Genomic DNA, 17,804 nt, shown 5'->3' with positions numbered 1-17,804 from the left:
TCTACTAAGGAGAGATAACATTTGTCTAGAGATACAGTTCCTAGGCTATCTCATGCTACCGAGTTCCTAGATTCTACACTATTGGCTTCTACCACCCTCCCCAATAGATTATTGCTATGAGAGATGAGTTGTGTCGTATGATTTAGACAATTGAATCATACAACCCATATGATGATATTAGTATTAAGAGTTTTTACTCTTCTCTTTCTCGCAGTGTCACTGACATGTCAAGTATAGACAGATTGATACATAGGTCTCCACCGCTATGGTGAAGAGCATGTTTCCCTTTTATATAGATAGGCCTAGGGTTAGAGGTTATTCAGCTATGAAGTGTATAGATCATCTTGTTGCATCATTTATATATCCTCATTGGTTAGCCACTCACCATAGGTGGCCACAGAAGGATGAGTTTTCTCTCTATTTCTGCAAATAATTGTTTGCAAAATTTCATTTACACCATGATGTAGATTATATGGATTTTCTAGGTCATGCTAGACTATCAGAGAGATTTAGACCTGTGGACACCCTTGCACCTGTTAATAAATTGGTAATGGAGGGTCCAAACCTTTTGGTCATGTCGAGAGCTCCACAGATGTTTGCTTTGGGTATGACTATTGTAGATGATATCTAGTTAGGACTCAGATCTATTCTAGCATTACCACAGTTGCTACGCAGTTACAGGAGATGCCTTCAAATGCCAATAGTATCATGCCTATTGGAAGAAACACAAGAGGATGTGGTCCAAAATTCAATAATCTATCTTTTTACAACTTTAGAAATTTTTTCTTTTCAAGGAACTCTGCAAATATTCACCCAATTATTCTCAATGTTTTCATTTAGAATATTTCTCCTCCTAATGTATCTTTGAACAGTTCTTCTAGATATATGTAGTAAATCAAAAATTGCATGTACTTTCTTTCTATGTGTCAACTTTCTACTAGATATAACAGTCATCAACGCTCTACGTGTTGTTCTTAAATCACCTCCTTGAGTTGTGCTGTCAATTTTGTTATAAGTCATTTGCAAATTTTCAACTATTATTTTATTAACATTATACACATAGTTTTTCCTGTTATCAACACCCAACAACTCCAAAACAAGCCTCATATCTTTTCTCCTAAATAACTTGACAAATAATTGTGCCTTTCCAAATATACTTTTGTTTTTGAAATATCCATCCCACATGTTTTGACAATGCTTTTTAATAGTGTTCTCTTTCACCATATGTGTAGATGGAATTTGACTAAGAGTAGGTCCTCATCCAAATCCATCAAATTTCCTACACCAAATAATATGTTTCTATCATTAGAACTACCAATTTGTTCATCTTCTTGAGTCTCATCCTCTTCATGAATCTCGTCCTCTTCATGAATCTCATATTCTTCATGAACTTGAATAGGTTGGTTTCAATTACATTTTATATGACTTTCATTTTGTCATCTCTTATTCTATCATATTTCCTTGATCTGCCCTTTTTATAACCCATTGAATACTTTGATCTACTTGAAAATATTTTAACTTAGATTCCACTAGAAATATATTTCAATAAGTTTCAATATAGAGTACATAAAAATAACTAGGTGAAAAAAAATACTTTATTGATGATCCTTTGTAAGTGTCATTGAAACTATTGATAAATATTTCTTCAAAAAATATTAATTTCTAAAAATGCTCCTTTATATTTCAGAATTTACTATAAATTTATTATAAATTGAAATAAAAAAAACACTTTATTTTATATGAAATTGCCAATGTGTCCACTAGCAATTTTTTGGGCTGACAGGAGTTACGACCGAAAATGTTACATTACGGTTGAAAGGGTTTCGACCATAGCTGTCTATGTGTCATCCTAAGTAGCAGTCACACAAGCAAAAGATGCAATTTCTTCAAACCTTTCACTTTCAAGGCATATGTCTCCATACAAAATTAAGTGTTTTCAAAAAACTAAAATTTACCTTTTCGTAGATCGGTCATATAAATTTTGTAGTATTTTAAGTATTTATAATTCACTATAATTTTAAAATATTACAAGTAGGTATTTTGAGATTCAAGAAGATGTCTGTTCAAAAAATGAAAAAAAAATAGTAAAGCATATTCAAAAAATAAAAAAATAATGTGTACTTCTAGAGGAGAGAGTCATCTTCAAGAATTTGTAATTTGTTTTAAAAAATATGTAAATTTGATAGAAAAAGTTTGGTGGAAAAAAAACTGTCAATTTTTGATAAGTTCGACTTTGAACACTTAAAACCTGAAACATAAAAGTCCAAAATCAAATTATTATTTTTGTCCACTAGTATATATGTCAACTATAACATATTACAAAATCAGACCAAAATATGATCATTTGCATATGTTTTTTTGGTGGGAACAAAACTCTATATTTTTAGCATTTGTAAAAAATTAGAAAACACACTTCAAAAATTTAAAAAATGATAAAATTTTCACTCCATTTAAAATAAAATAAAATTACAAACATAAAATTCATCCAATTGTACACATTTCATTAGTTTGCATCATCTTCAAATTCTAAACAAAAATGTTCCTTTTCTGTCATTAAAGTTGAACAATTTAAGTTTTGATATCCCATTTCTTTATAAAAGGTGACACAGGTTTGTGCTTTTACCCTTAATTTATATAGCATGATATGTGAAAAGATTCCTCTAGCTCTTATGCATTTTCGCAATATGAGGGTTTATGTTGACTATTACTCGTTTGGAGTAACAAGCTAAGGTTGACAAGATGTTTGGCAATGTTGATAGGGTGAGTTCACTTTCACAAAGTTAGGTAGGGAATGGATGTGTGTCTTTGGACATTTCTGACTTGATATGCAAAGTGAAGCAATAATGACTATTGGATTAAGAATCTCTGAAGGGAATTTATACCTTGGCTTGTTTCAAAAATAATTTGTTGAGAATACATTGAAAACAATACAAAGAGGGAGATTGTTGAGAAAAAAGTATGTTGAAGAAGTATGATCAATATGTTTCAATCATTGTTTTTATCATTGATGTCAAACCTGCTATTTGCTGGTGAGACAAACATTTATATGATTTAAGTACTACCACTTATTTGATTAATGAAGAGGATTTGATCAAAAGATGTAACAATAGTACCTAGAGGAAAGGTTGAGTTATGCTTATGTAAAGAAGTACAAGAATCAGTTAAGACAATGATAACATGATGTATTGATAATCTACTTAAGATTACAAAGGTTGGTTACACTAAGAAATTTTAGAAGAACAAGTTACACAAAGTTTGTCTGCCAAGCTTGACCGAGTGGATAGTAGGTGCCAAGAAAAGTCAGCGCAAGTCAAGCAGAAAATAAGTTGGAGCTGAGAAAAATTCTATTCTAGTGTATGCCAAGTAGAACAGTGGATGTCGAGTAAAGTTTAGTTGATGTCGAGCACTAGTAAACTTTAGTTTGTGCCAAGTGATTTTTCAGAGGATTTTGAGCAATGCAATATGTGTTGAGCATCATAAGCAAGATAATGCCGAGTGGTTGCATTATTTAAAAGACCATGAATTCGATGGATTTAAGCCGAATTTTTTTTTTCTTGGATAATGTGAACTAGGTGGAAGATAAGATTGATGAGTTGGAGGCACAAAATTCAAGGTAAATCATTTTTAGGCGAATTCAAATAAGATTAAAGGAGAAGTTTCTAGAAGAGATATGGAATATGGGGTAAATTCATTATATCCTACCTAATCTATCCTAACCCTAAATTGGATGATGGAAAATGAGCGGCAAAAGATCTTAATTTCCTATTTATAGGAATGGTTGGTCAGAAGCAAAGGTTATCATGTGCGAGAGCCTAAGGAAGACGAGGAGTCAAGGGTTTCGCTTCATCAAGTGACCTAAAAGAAGAGTCTATAATGGCATGTTAAGCAACAAGGCTTAAGGGTATGAATGCTTGAAGGGTGAACAAGCTATCAAAACTAAAATGTGTGAAGGCCAAGCAAAATGGAGGACTAAAATAGAGATCTGTAATCTACAAATGGAGTTGTAAGTTGCAATCAAATCAAGCCTTACTGTTAATCTCTAATAATTGTATTAGTCTAGGGTAAATCCTTTGGATTAAGGTTGACCTAATAGTAATTTGTAAATCCTTTAACTAGGTGAAATTCCAAGTGAATGGTCTAAAGTCCTCTAACAAGGGTCAGTCCTAACAGGGTGATTGAAATCCTTTAACAGGGTCACATTTGACTGTGTGTATTGCAACCTTTAACAAGGTTGGCCTTTCACAGGGTGTCACTTTAGAAGAGTGAAAAAGAGTAGCATGTTACTGGTGGTTTTTCCCAAATTGGGTTTCCACAAAAATCATTGTGTCAAGTGTGTTGATAAATCTGTTATGTTTCATGTTTACATTTCTACAAGTTGATTTAGCAGTAATCTATAAGTTTTAAGTGATTACATAATTATGGATGCATGCATGAATTATGGGTTCACTACGCTGTGAAAAGTTTTATTTATACACTTGGACCTTGGATAACTGATTCGCCCCCAACCAACCCCCCTCCCCCCCTCACTTTTCTTAGTTATTCTAAAGTATTCCAATAATTGGTATCAGAGCCATTTGCTTAAGAGGACTAGTTTGAAGGTACTGGAAGCACAAAGATCAAGATGTCAAAAAGAGAAGTACTCAATCTTAATAGAGATAATTTCCTATATGAAAAAGTTTGATGAAGCTACACCTTGGAGGACTTGGACATCATGCACAATCTACCATTACCACTAAGCATGTTGATCCTGCTGGAGCCCCAACTGCTAAGGATATGCAAAAGAGGAAAGAACATAACCAAACAATGTTGGAGATTTCCTTTGCCTTAAGCTATGCCAAATTTGATGATATAAAAGGTCTTGATAGTGTAAAGAAAATGTGGGATGCCCTAACCAATATCTATGGAGGGGATGCAAATATTATAAGAGCCAAAGTTGAAAGTCTCAGAGGTAAGTTTGATGATATGAGAAAGGAAGAAGGTGAAAACATTGCTCAATATGTTGCAAGAATAAAGAAGTTGTCAATGCATTAAGAGGAGCTACTGATAATATAGGTGATGATATTGTACAAAGCAAAGTTTTAAGGACAATGTTGCCTATATATGCTATTAGAGTTTCTGCAATTCAAGAACTAAGATGTATACCAGGGAATAAACTATCACTGGAAGGTTTGGTAGGTAGACTCACTGCTTTTGAGCTATCTAACTTTGATAATTACAAAACTAAAAATATTGAATCTACTTTCAAAGCTAAGGTATCATTGAAAGAACCTAATGAGAAGAAAAAGAAGAAAAAGAAAATGTATGTGTCTAGTGACAATGATATAGATGAGGAGGATGTATAACAACTTGAAGCACTTCTGGCAAGAAGATTTCACAAAGGTAGAGGCAAATTCAAAGGTAAATTACCTACCATTTTTTTCAATTGCAATGAGGTTGGTCATAGTGCTGCTATATGTCCAGAGAAGAAGAACTACACAGGTGGTGACAAATACAAGAGTAGAAGAGATGAAGACAACAAGGACTATAGAGATAAAGGCAAAAAGTCATGCTATATTGCTGAAGAGGAAACAAGAGATGAATCTGATGAAAATGATGATGAAGTGGTGTATGTTGCAATGAAGGACGAATCTGATGAAGATGAGGCAACTGCACTTATGACTTGTGTGAACAAGAATGACAAATGGATCATTGATAGTGGATGTTCACATCACATGACTGGAGACAAAAGTAAGTTCATTACCCTGAATTGTTATGATGGAAATAATGTAAGATTTGGTAATGATGCACCATGTTTGATAAAAGGAAAAGGTTCTATCAAGCTCACAGATAAGATGTTATGTGACAATACTTACTATTTTGAGGGACTTAACTATAATTTGTTGAGTGTGTCACAACTAAATAATTTGGGATGTAAGGTTAAGTTTGAAAATAAGGTTGCTAAGATATATGACACAAATGGAAAACTGATTGGAAAGGGTGATCAAATTAGGAGTAATCTATTCTATCTTGATATAGAGGATGCTACTTGCCTAGTTGTAAAATTTGATGATGTATGGCTATGGCACAAAAGGTTATGTCATGTCAATTTTGATAACTTGGTTAGTGTCAAAAACATGAGAAAAGTTAGAGGTTTTCCTAAGTTGAAGAGGCCTAATAATGTAATGTGCAAACAATGTCAGTTAGGAAAAATGACAAAGTCAAGTTTTAAGAGTAAAGCTCATACCTCTAAAGGAATACTAGAGATTGTTCATATTGACATGTGTGGACCAATTGGTGTGCAAAGCTACAAAGGAGATAAGTACATTATTTTGTTTATTGATGACTATTCTAGAATGATGACAATTATTTTTTTGAAATAGAAATTTGATGCTTTCCAAATGTTTAAGTGGTACTTAGCAAAAGTTGAGAAGGAAATAGGTAAAAATTTAGAGTGTTTTAGATTTGATAGAGGAGAATTTACATCACATGAGTTTGAGATGTTCTGTAATGACAGAGGAATCAAAAGACATACATCTACACCTAGAACCCCTCCACAAAATGGAATTTTTGAAAGAAGGAATATGTCTATAATGGACTGTCCTAGAACACTCATGATGGAGAAAAATGTTGCTTTGAAATACTAGAGAGAAGTTGTAAGTACAACTGTCTATACCTTGAACAATGTACAAGTCAAGAAAGGTATTCATTCAACACTTTTTGAACTATGGTATGGATACTCACCTAATGTAAAATACTTTAAGGTATTTGAAAGCAAGTGTTACATTCTTAAAGACTTCAGGAATGGCTAATTAGATGCAAAAAGTGAAGAAGGTATATTCCTAGGATATTTCACAAGAAGTAAATCTTATAAGTGTTTAAATACTAACACTAAAAAAGTTGTGAAAAGTGCAAATGTAAATTTTGATGAATATAAAAAGATACATGAGGTTGAACCTACGAAAGAACTAGAAGAATACAAATCATTTGTATACCTTTATGAAAGTATGCCTGCTGAAGAAGATATTGCATATCAAGCTACAAACCAACATCAAGTTTCATTGATTGTTGAGTCACATACTATCAATGCCGAGTTGTTGTTGATCTTAGATTGGTTTTGACAAGTGAGTGTCAACATACTTAAGTTATTTATTAGTTCATGCCAAACTAGTAGTACATGCCAAAAACATGTATATATTACACCATGCCAAGTCATAGTGAGTGTTGAGCCACTCATGTGCTGAGAAAATAGTATATACCGAGTGACACAAGATCTGAGTAAATAGTGGATGTTGAGTAATATAGATGTCGAGTCACAATAGAGAGATTAGTGTATGCTGAGCATCAAAGACTTTGGATGTCAAGTAAGACAATTTTGACATATTTGTTTGTAAAGGCACAAACAACTATGTAAACTATTTTTGAGCCGACTTAAGATTGAATTTTGATATTTTGGAGATAAGGATGAAGCTCAAATTGGATTCCCTATGTAATTATATGTAGCCAATCATAAAATGGGAAGGATTAAGTAGAAAAATGGATGAATCTCAGCAGTAGATTCATACCTAACCCTAATTCACTAAGTCTTCTTAAGGAGGACAAACCCTAAACTCTTAACAGATAGAGAATGAAGAAAGCATGTGTAAAGGAGTGAAGAGAGAAGTTAGCATGCACAAATAGAGCATTCATGGTGGCTTAGAAGTTATGAAGTGAAACAACATTGCAGAATCAGTTAGAGTAGAACAGAGGAAAGGACAAGGATACAACAAAGAGACATCTGATTGAGAAGGATAAAAAAGACATCAATTTAGAGGTGATCTATTATCAAGAAAGCAAGTGCTAACCTTAGGATCAAAGCTGAGACATTCTAACAGGCGATTTCAGTCAAAATTTCTTAACAGAGTAGTCCTAAAAGGCTGTATGAAATCATTTAACAAGATGCTTACTTAGTTATAAGTTAAAGTCCTTTAGCAAGGCACACTTCTAACAAGGTGTTGAAATTGTCTAACAAGGTTAGACCTAATGGTCTTTGTAAGCCTTTAACAAGGTAGAACTTTCATAGGGTAGATCATGTTTCATGGTTAAAACATTGTAACCTTCATTGGATGCACTTTATTACTATAGTAGTGAAGATTTGTGGGTGTCATCCCCACCCTAGTTTTACCTTCTCATTGGAGGGTTTCTGGGTGATCATATCTGGTGTCATATGTGTATGATTACTTATGTGTTTACATGCTTTACTTGTTATTTTAGTTTACTCATTAAATGTATGATATGGATGTATGGTGAAAGTTTTATGGGTCCAAGTTTAAACTCTTGATTCACCGCCCCCCACAACCCCCTTCGCCCTCTCAAAAGTTTATCTTTCCAATTGTAATTCCAACAATTCGTACTGGAGCTCTATTCTCTAAAAGAGAAGCTTTGCAACTTTGAGGAAAAGATCTTGAAATGGAAGTCTACAAGTTGGGAAAGACTATTGAGAATCAAGGAATTGAAATACAACTCATTCTACATCAACTAGATGAAGCAAGAGAAGAACTAAAGAAATCTTTGAAGAGAAGGAAGGAAATTGCTATTGTGGAGAATGAAACACAATACAAAGAGATGGACACCACTAAGCTATTTGCAAATGGAGACTCCAATGAATTTGATGCAGCAATTGCATATCTAATGAAAAGAATAGAGCCCAAGTTGAGAAAATCAGAAATCTCAAGTTAGAGCAAGAATCACAAGCTATACAGCTATGTGAGGTGACTAAACAAAAGAAGAAAGCCATAGAAGACAAAGCCATGATTGAAGAGGACAAAAAAAAATTGGCCAAAAAATTGGAAGAGAAATCATCAGAACTAACCAAGATTTCCAACATGCAATTGGATACTCTAAGTCAAATGATGAATGCCAACTATGGATTGAATGTTAAGGACATTGAGCTAACTACATTGAAGTTGCAAAATGAAAAATTACAGAGTGACCTAAAGAGAGAGAAGGAATTTGTTGAAAGTTTCAACAAGCCAAATGAAGCCATCAAATACTTTGAGCAACTATTGAGATCCCCTAGATCCAATAATGATACATCTGGACTGGGATACACAAGCACTGAAGTAGGAGAATCATCCAAAAGTACTGAAGAAAAGAACAAAAAAGGTAAGAACTCCAAACCTACTTGTCATAATTGTGGTAAGAAAGGACATATTGCTAATGTGTGTAGGAGCAAGACTATAAATCAGAATGTCAAGCCTAAGAACATGGTTCACTTCTATAAGTGCAACAAGCAAGGTCATCAGGCACATGAATGCAGAACCAAGACCATGCATACACAAAGATTCAAAGGATATTGTTACAACTATCATAAGTAAGGAAATAAAGCTTTTGAATGCAGATCGAAACCCATGTGGTCATCAAATAGGCAAGAAAAGGTAAGGAACAATGGCAACTCTTATCACTGGGACTATAATACAAGATATAGTTGTCATTATTGTCAAGAATATGGACATATTCTTGAGAATTTTATTAGGACACACTTGAGAGGGAACTACACAAAGGTGGTTGAGCCAAATCACATGTTTTAGCTATTTGAAGACTAGTCACATTAGTAGGTATTGTCCAACTAGGTCAAAAGCACCAAATTGTGAATTTGAAAAAGGCAAAGGCAAGGCATATGTTGAAAACACATCAGAGATGAGATGAACAAGACACAGAAGAGAAAGGATGATTGTAGCACATCAAATGAAGAAGGGATCACTTCACCCGATGGGCCAAGCGATCACACCTCATCAAGCTAGGCAATCAAGAGGTATGTGGGACTGATACTTAAAGGTTATATCATACATCAGTTCCAAAATGACTTAGCACTAAAAAGATTACATTAGCATGAAAAAGGATGCAAAATGTTGTTATAAATCCAAGCTGAATCTTTAAGTTTTTCATGTTGTTGTTGAGCATGAAATATTTCCTATGTGTGCCAAGTAAAATGCTAGAAGATGTCAAGCTTAAAAACTATCTAGTTGATGCCAAGCTCGTAGTTGTTGCTGAGTGATTGAAATGCCAATGGATGTTGAGTGAACCTGAAACTAGTTGATGTCGAGCTGACAACTATGTAGCAAGGTTTTCAAGGGGTATTTGATCAATTTTAGCTCATTTGTCTTCATTTCAAATTTAAGAAGAGTGACTAGAGCAGAAGGTGATCTGGAAATCCATTCCAAGCAATTGCAAAAGATTTGAGCAGCAATTCTACAACATTTTGTCAGATTCCACAAGGTATTTATCAAGAGCCAAGCTATGCAGTTTAAATTTTGTAAACCCTAGCTTTACATTATGGCTTCTAGTTCAAAGAATGTAGAGGGGAAGGAAGTTTTGAATTTTTAGTTAGTGAGTAATGATGTCAAGCAACCCATTTTCAAAGCTATTCCTAATATTGCATACAAGCAAGATCCTTCTAGTGCATTGTCAATGGTTCTACTAAATGTGATAATGGTGCAAGACATAAGAAAATGCTACAACTATAAGATAGGAAGCATTGGTGATATGGAGATTAGGGAAACATACAAAAAATTCTATGATAATGGTGTTTTGAAGGAAGAGTTCAAAATTGTTGAGAGGAAAGGATTAAAACGAGTCCTAGATTTTCTAAATGTATTCAAGACATAGTAGATTAGGATAGTGCTTAGCTGAATTCATGATGGTTCATTATGACTTGACAATGGACCTATCAAAATTACTAAGAGAATAATCCATAGGGTTACTGGTTACCCAACCCTAGATTGGCCTAAGACACTAAGAAGTGATTCAAAGGAAGTGATTGAGAAGAATACTTGAGTTGTTTGGAACAAGAGAGGCATGCCATTTGATAAAATTACTAATCCTCTAATAATATTTGTTGTAAGAGTGATTTGACACAAGTTTTACCAATCTAGTATATTGAACAATGTGTCCCATATAGCTATGGATGTGGGATACAAAATTGTAAAGAAAGATCACACATATGATCTAGCAGAGCTACAATTGCAACAATTGATGGAGAACCTCAAAGCAATCAGAAAGACAAAGAGTGCACAATACAAATTTGGTTCCATATTGATTTGTATATTATTTTATGTGCAAAACACATTTTCCTCATTTGGCACTATGGGATGGAAAACCAATAGATCAGTAGCAGTACAGATTGGTGAGTACATTGAGCAATTAGGAGAAAATTTTGAAACTTTGATGACAAGTTATTTTGAAGACTTCAAGAAGTCAATGAAGGAAAGATTGAGAATACTAGTATTTTTAGTTGAGAAACACTATGATTATATATGTTTTCTTGTGGATGCTGATTATACATTTGTAAAAGCTGCTACACCAAGGGTGAGATGGTTGAGACCCTTAGGTTATGAAATTAATGTGGATAAATCCTTTGTAGCTATAACAACTTTACTAGCAGAAGAGGTAGATAAAAGTGCAAAGGTATTTGGAAATTATGAGATGGTAAAGTACAAAATTACCATGGAATTGAAAACTGCCTTTGCCATGAAGAAAAAAGAGAAGATAGTGAAGAAACTAAAAGCTAAGTTTGGAGAGGGTACCAAGGAGGAGGGAGAAGAAACCCAAGCACAAGCACCACTTGCATTAACTTAGGGTATGGGAGAAGACCAAGAAGAGGAGAAGATTGAAGGTGCCAAGGGAGAAGAAGCCAAGGAAGCACCTACTCCTATGAAGCCAGAGAAGAGGAAGGCTAAAACTCAACAAGTGACTAAAACTAAGAAGGTAGCTAAGCTAACTTAGCCCAAGCCTACTGCACCTACTACAAGAGCTAATACATGTGCAAAAACACAAAAGGCCAAGGAAAAGACAAAACAAATAGAACAAGGAGGCCAAGAAAAAGTATGTTGCACAAGAAAATTCTAATGAAGAGAAAAAAAATTCAGATGACATCAACCAATTCAGGATGGTGAGTCACAATCCTTTGTTAAATCTTGAAAATTTATGTGAAAATATTAAGAGTAGTGCAAACCTATCAAGATTTACACATGTAGATTTTGATAATTTGGGTAAAGTAGAGAAAAATCAAGTGGAGGAAGCCATATATTCCATGATGGAAAAATTCATGACAACTCCATTAGAGATTGCCAACTCAATGCCAAAGAGTCCATATGACAGAGTTGAGTAGAAATGGCATTCTTGTCTAGACTTGGAGAAACAAATTAGAGGAACATCTCTAGCCCAAGTAATGCTTGAACTAACTAAGGCATATATTGCTAAGGTTGTAAAGAAATATGTAGTTAGGTTCACACCTAAATATAGAGCCTTTAGCATCTTGTGAAAAAATATTGAGGATGTTGCTAAAAAGTCCACATGGATGTGGAAGCTCACTTATGGGTTAACTACAGTTAAGGAAGGAGAATAAGAACCTATTGAAGTGAAAGATGATGAAAAAGTTGAAACTTTTGGAGGAAGACCAAAAATGGAAATAGATGACAAGGAAACATTTGAGCCATAGCAATGAGAAGAATAGAGTGTGCAAGACACATAATTGTCGAGTGTCAGTCCTCCACATGTAACAAGGGAGACTACTAAAATATTAACTGTCAATGATGTTTCTGATCTATCAACTTAGAAAATCAATCCCCTCACTATAGATGATTTGAAGAAGATATTAGATTAGTCTATACTATAGGCCAAACTTTGTGATAATCCTATTTTGGTTAGTGTGGATGAGCTACAAAAATCAATGATTGATGTTGCAAGGGAAAAGGTGAATCCACAAGAACCACCTTCTATCATCCCTCTAGTCACTAATGTACAACTTGTGGTCCAAATGCCAAAAGATACATCTAACAAGGTTGATACAATTTCCAAGATTGATACTATAGAGAAGAGTAGATTAGAAACACAAGGTGCTACTATAGAAATAGGCCAGATAGACTTATTTGCACCTACAACACAAGGACAAGGTGCAAGTTAAGTAATTGTGGAAAAATAGGGTAAGCCTAAAGAGAGTAAGATGACACAATAACTGAAGGAGAAAAATACCATCCAAGCCCAGGTAACCTTACCAGTATTTGGCACTCCATCAAGTCATACTCTTCAAAAGCTGAGCATAGATGCTACACCACTGTAGATCTTAGTGCCGAGTCTGAGTTCATCAAAGGTAGAAGAAGTGATTCAATATGGAGATGTGAGGCTTGATGAAGAGATCATTTTGCCTAAGTATACTTTTGATACCATGACCATAGAACAAATGGGCATATTGTAGCAAGCCCTAGCAAGGAAAAAGCATCTAAAATGCTTAGAAGGGAGCATAGGCAAAAGAAAACCCTAAAAGATATTAAAGACGTCTTTTAAAATGCATTTAGTTTGCCAACTCCAAATGAGACCAAGCTACTAATGGAACAATTGATAGATACAGTGGAGAAGGTTAGTAATGAAGACCTAGATACTAATGCTAAATTATTAGAATGGTCAGAAAAGAAGTTCCAAAACAAAGTAAATGAGAAAATATCAGGTGATATAGTACTAACACAAGTTGCATTGGCAACTAAGGTTGAGGATGTGAAGAAGGTACTTGAGAACATGTTCTCATTGTACGCTAAATTATGCAATCCCTCACTCTTCACCCAAGAGACCAGAAATCACATTCTGAGTTTGAAGAGCCTAATTACTACATTAGGTGCAAAGCTACTAATGAATCCAACTCAAAGTGAGAAGCATTTCAGGACATTGCTTTAAATACAAAGTTAGTTAGCTGTATTAACAGAAGATGAGGCCAACATAAGGGCCAAACTGACTAGCATCCAAGCAAATCTCACCCCCCATATGGATATTAGATGATATTAGATGTCCATAAATCTTTTTTGGATAAACATACAATACGTGTATAGCCCATTTGACATAAGTGTCAAAAAGGGGGAGAATAAGATAAAGGAGAGACATATTTTTGGGAGAGAAATGGAGAAAAGAGGGAGATATTACTTTTGGGAGTAATAAAGAATAAGAATCAACTAAGGGAGAGAAGGAAGTATTAGATGAAAGAATATCAAAAAAAAAACATAAAGTCAAAGTGTATCAGTAGAGACACATTTACTCACCAGGAGCACACAATTTTGGGTACAAAAAAAACATATCAACTCAAGGGGAGTTATCAATTTTTTAAGTTTTGTATATAAGCCGAGTTAAGATATGTTATACTCATGGGATCAAGGATGATAATGTATATTCAAGTGTTTTTGACAGTCATGTCAAAGGGGCAGATTGTTGATCTCAGATTGGTTTTGAAAATTGAGTGTCAACATACTTAGGTTATTTGTTAGTTCATGTCGAACTAGTAGTACATGTCAAGCACAACATGTATATATTAGACCATGCCGATTCATAGTCATAGTGAGTGTCGAGTCACTCAAGTGTCAAGTAGATAGTATATGTCAAGTGAAATAGGAATTGAGTAAATAGTGGGTGTCGAGAAATGTAAGTGTCGAGTTACAATAGAGAGATTAGTGTATGTTGAGCATCAGAGACTTCATATGCCAAGTAAGACAATTTTGACATATTTTTTTGTAAAGGCACAAACAACTATGTAAACCATTTTTGAGCTGACTTGAGATTGAATTTTGATATTTTGGAGATAAGGACAAATCTCAAGTTGGATTTCCTATGCAATTACATGCAGCCAATTAGAAAATGGGAAGGATTAAGTGGAAAAATGGATGAATCTCAATCGTAGATTCATGTCTGACCCTAAGTCACTAAGTCTTCTTAAGGAGGACAAACCTTAAACTCTTAATAGATAGAGAGTGAAGAGAGCGTGTGTGAAGGAGTGAAGAGAGAAGTTTGCATGCGCAAACAAAGCATTCATGGTGGCTTACAATTTATGAAGTGAAACAACATTATAGAATCAGTTAAAGCAGAACATAGGAAAGGAAAAGGATACAACAAAGAGACATCTGATTGAGAAAGATCAAGAAGACATCAATTTAGAGGTGATATGTTATCAAGAAAGAAAGTGTTAACCATAGGATCAAAGCTGACACATTCTAATAGGTGATTTCAGTCAAAATATCTTAACAGATTAGTCCTAACAGGCTGTATGAAATCTTTTAACAAGATGCTTACTTAGTTGTAAGTTAAAGTCCTTTAGCAAGGCACACTTCTAATAGGGTGTTGAAATCCTCTAACAAAGTGCAACCTAATAGTCTTTGTAAGCCTTTAACAGGGTAGACCTTTCACAAGGTAGATCATGTTTCATGGTCAAAACATTGTAACCTTCATTGGATACACTTTATTACTGCAGTAGTGAATATTTGTGGGTGTCATCCCCACGCTAGTTTTACCTTCTCATTGGAGGGTTTATGGGTAATCATATCTGGTGTCATATGTGTATGATTGCTTATGTGTTTACATGATTTAGATGTACATGCTTTATATGTTATTTCAGTTTACTCATTGAATGCATGAGATAGATGTATGGTGAAAGTTTTATGGGTCCAAGTTTAAACTACTGATTCACTCCCCCTCAGAAGTTTATCTTTCCTATCATAATTCCAATAGTTGCATTCAGGAACTAAGCTACATTCAGATGTTGAGTTATAGAATGAATTTGATGCACATTTTGATTCTAAGATTAGTGTACATGGAAGAGATGCTAAACTACTTGATAGAGATGTACATAGTGACTCTGAAGGTGAAAGACAAAATGAAGAAACTAGAGATGAACCAAGATTGTCCAAATATATCAAAATGCATCATCCTACTACATAAATTATTGGAAATAAAGATGGTAGACCAATTACAAGAAATAGATTAAGAAATGATACATGTTTTTTGAGCATGAAGGAACCAAAATTAGTAAGAGATGCTTTAGAAGATGTGGAATAGAGTAAAGCCATGGAAGAAGAGATTGAACAAATTGAGAAAAACAAAACATGGACTCTAGTTCTTAGACAAGAAGACAAAAATGTGATTGACACCAAATGGGTATTCAGAAACAAGCTAGATGAAAATGGTGATGTCACAAGGAACAAGCCAAGATTAGTTTGCAAGGGATATACACAAGAGGAAGGAATTGACTATGGAGAGACATTTGCCCATGTTTCCATATTGGAAGGAGTAAGAACTCTACTTGCTTATTCTACATACAAAGGTTTCAAAGTTTATCAAATGGATGTTAAATCTACATTTCTAAATGGCATATTAGAGGAAGAAGTTTGCATAGAATAGCCAAAAGGATTTGTTGATGTTAACAATAAGAACATGGTATGTAGATTACATAAAGCTCTATATGGTTTGAAACAAGCACCAAGAGCATGGTATGAGAGACTTCATAATTATCTTGTGAAGATTGAATTTGAAAGGATTGATGACAACAACAAGCTGTACACCAAGATAGAGAAAGGCAAAGGATTTTGTTATCTAAAATTTGTGTTGTTGATATCATATTTGGAGGTCAAGATGCTTTATGTAAGGATTTTGCAAATCAAATGAAGCAAGAATTTGAAATGTCTATGTTTGGAGATATCAAATTCTTTGTGGGTTTGCAAGTATAGCAGATGAAATATGGTATATACGTCACTCAGTCAAAATATTTCAAGGAAATATTAAAATTTTTTGGATCAGAGGATTCCAAACCAGTAAGTACACCTATGGTGACAAGACACAAGTTGTCAAAGAATGATGATTTAGTTGAGGTAAATCAAACATTGTACAGGTCTATGATTGGCAAATTAAAATATGTAGTACATAGCAGACCTAACATTGCATTATTTGTAGGGATAGTTACAAGATTCTTTGCTAATCTCGAGGAGAATCACTTGATGGCTATAAAGAGAATAATGAGATATTTAAAAGGAATAGAAGAGTATGGTCTATACTATAAGAAGAATGATAAATTCAAATTAAGAGCCTATACAGATGTTGATTGGGTTGGAAACATTGATGATAGAAAGAACACTAGTGGAGGAGCATTTTTCTTAGGCAAAAGGCTAGTCACATCGACTAGCAAGAAACAAAACTACACCTCACAATATACTATTGAAGTTGAATATGTTGTTACTGCTATAAATTGTACAAACATTGTATGGATCAAATAATTACTCAAAGGTATGAAGGAAGAGATCACAAAACATGTGACACTTTATTGTGACAATACAAGTGCTATCAATATATCAAAGAATCATGTGATGCACACGAAGACTAAGCACATTACAATCAAGTATCATTACTTGAGAGAATTAGTTCAAGATAAAGAGGTGAAGATGGAATATGTTAACACTAAAGAGAAAATTGTTGATATCTTCACAAAAACATTACCTAAGGATGCTCATGAGTATCTAAGAGGTAAACTAGGGGTGATACCCCTATCAAAGGCTATCTATGTAACAAGAGAAGTGCCTTGCATAAAAAAAGCTAATGTTTATATGTTACATATTGATGTAAAGGATCTTATTTTAGGAGTTTCCTAAAGTAATCAAAGAGAAAAAACTAAAAATCAGTCACAAGTAATGTGACAGAGGGAGAAACTGAAGAAGCCTTTGTCTGCATGTTAAGATGACAAGTCTTTGGCATTATTGTCAAAGAGGAAGAGATTTACTGATTAGAAGGAGAAATAAGAAGAAATACAATAATGAGTTAAAATAGATCTTAGAGGGAGACATTTGCTGATTAGGAGAACAAAGATAGAGAGATCCTAACATCTACCTAGTAAGAGGGAGGTACAAGAAGAAATTTTGAGGGAGTTATAAGGAAGAGTTTTGTAACCTATTCAGAAGATGGAAGTTTCTGATAGAGGGAGAGATTTCAATACAAGGAATCATTTTCTTTTTGGAATTGTCTCACTATTTTAACCTAGTCAGTTTGGT

General features: G+C 34.1%; 1 protein-coding gene across 1 annotated transcript in view; it reads left to right on the top strand.

The window, feature by feature from the left end:
* Positions 1-17,804, top strand: part of LOC149555396 (metal tolerance protein A2-like) — a 36,642-nt gene that overhangs the window by 102 nt on the left and 18,736 nt on the right. The window lies entirely within an intron of this gene.

This window comes from Cupressus sempervirens, chromosome 5 (genome assembly GCF_028749045.1).
Source record: "Cupressus sempervirens isolate cs-2001-9-10 chromosome 5, ASM2874904v1, whole genome shotgun sequence".
Lineage (NCBI taxonomy): Eukaryota > Viridiplantae > Streptophyta > Pinopsida > Cupressales > Cupressaceae > Cupressus > Cupressus sempervirens.
This window is presented reverse-complemented; position numbering and strand designations above follow the sequence as displayed.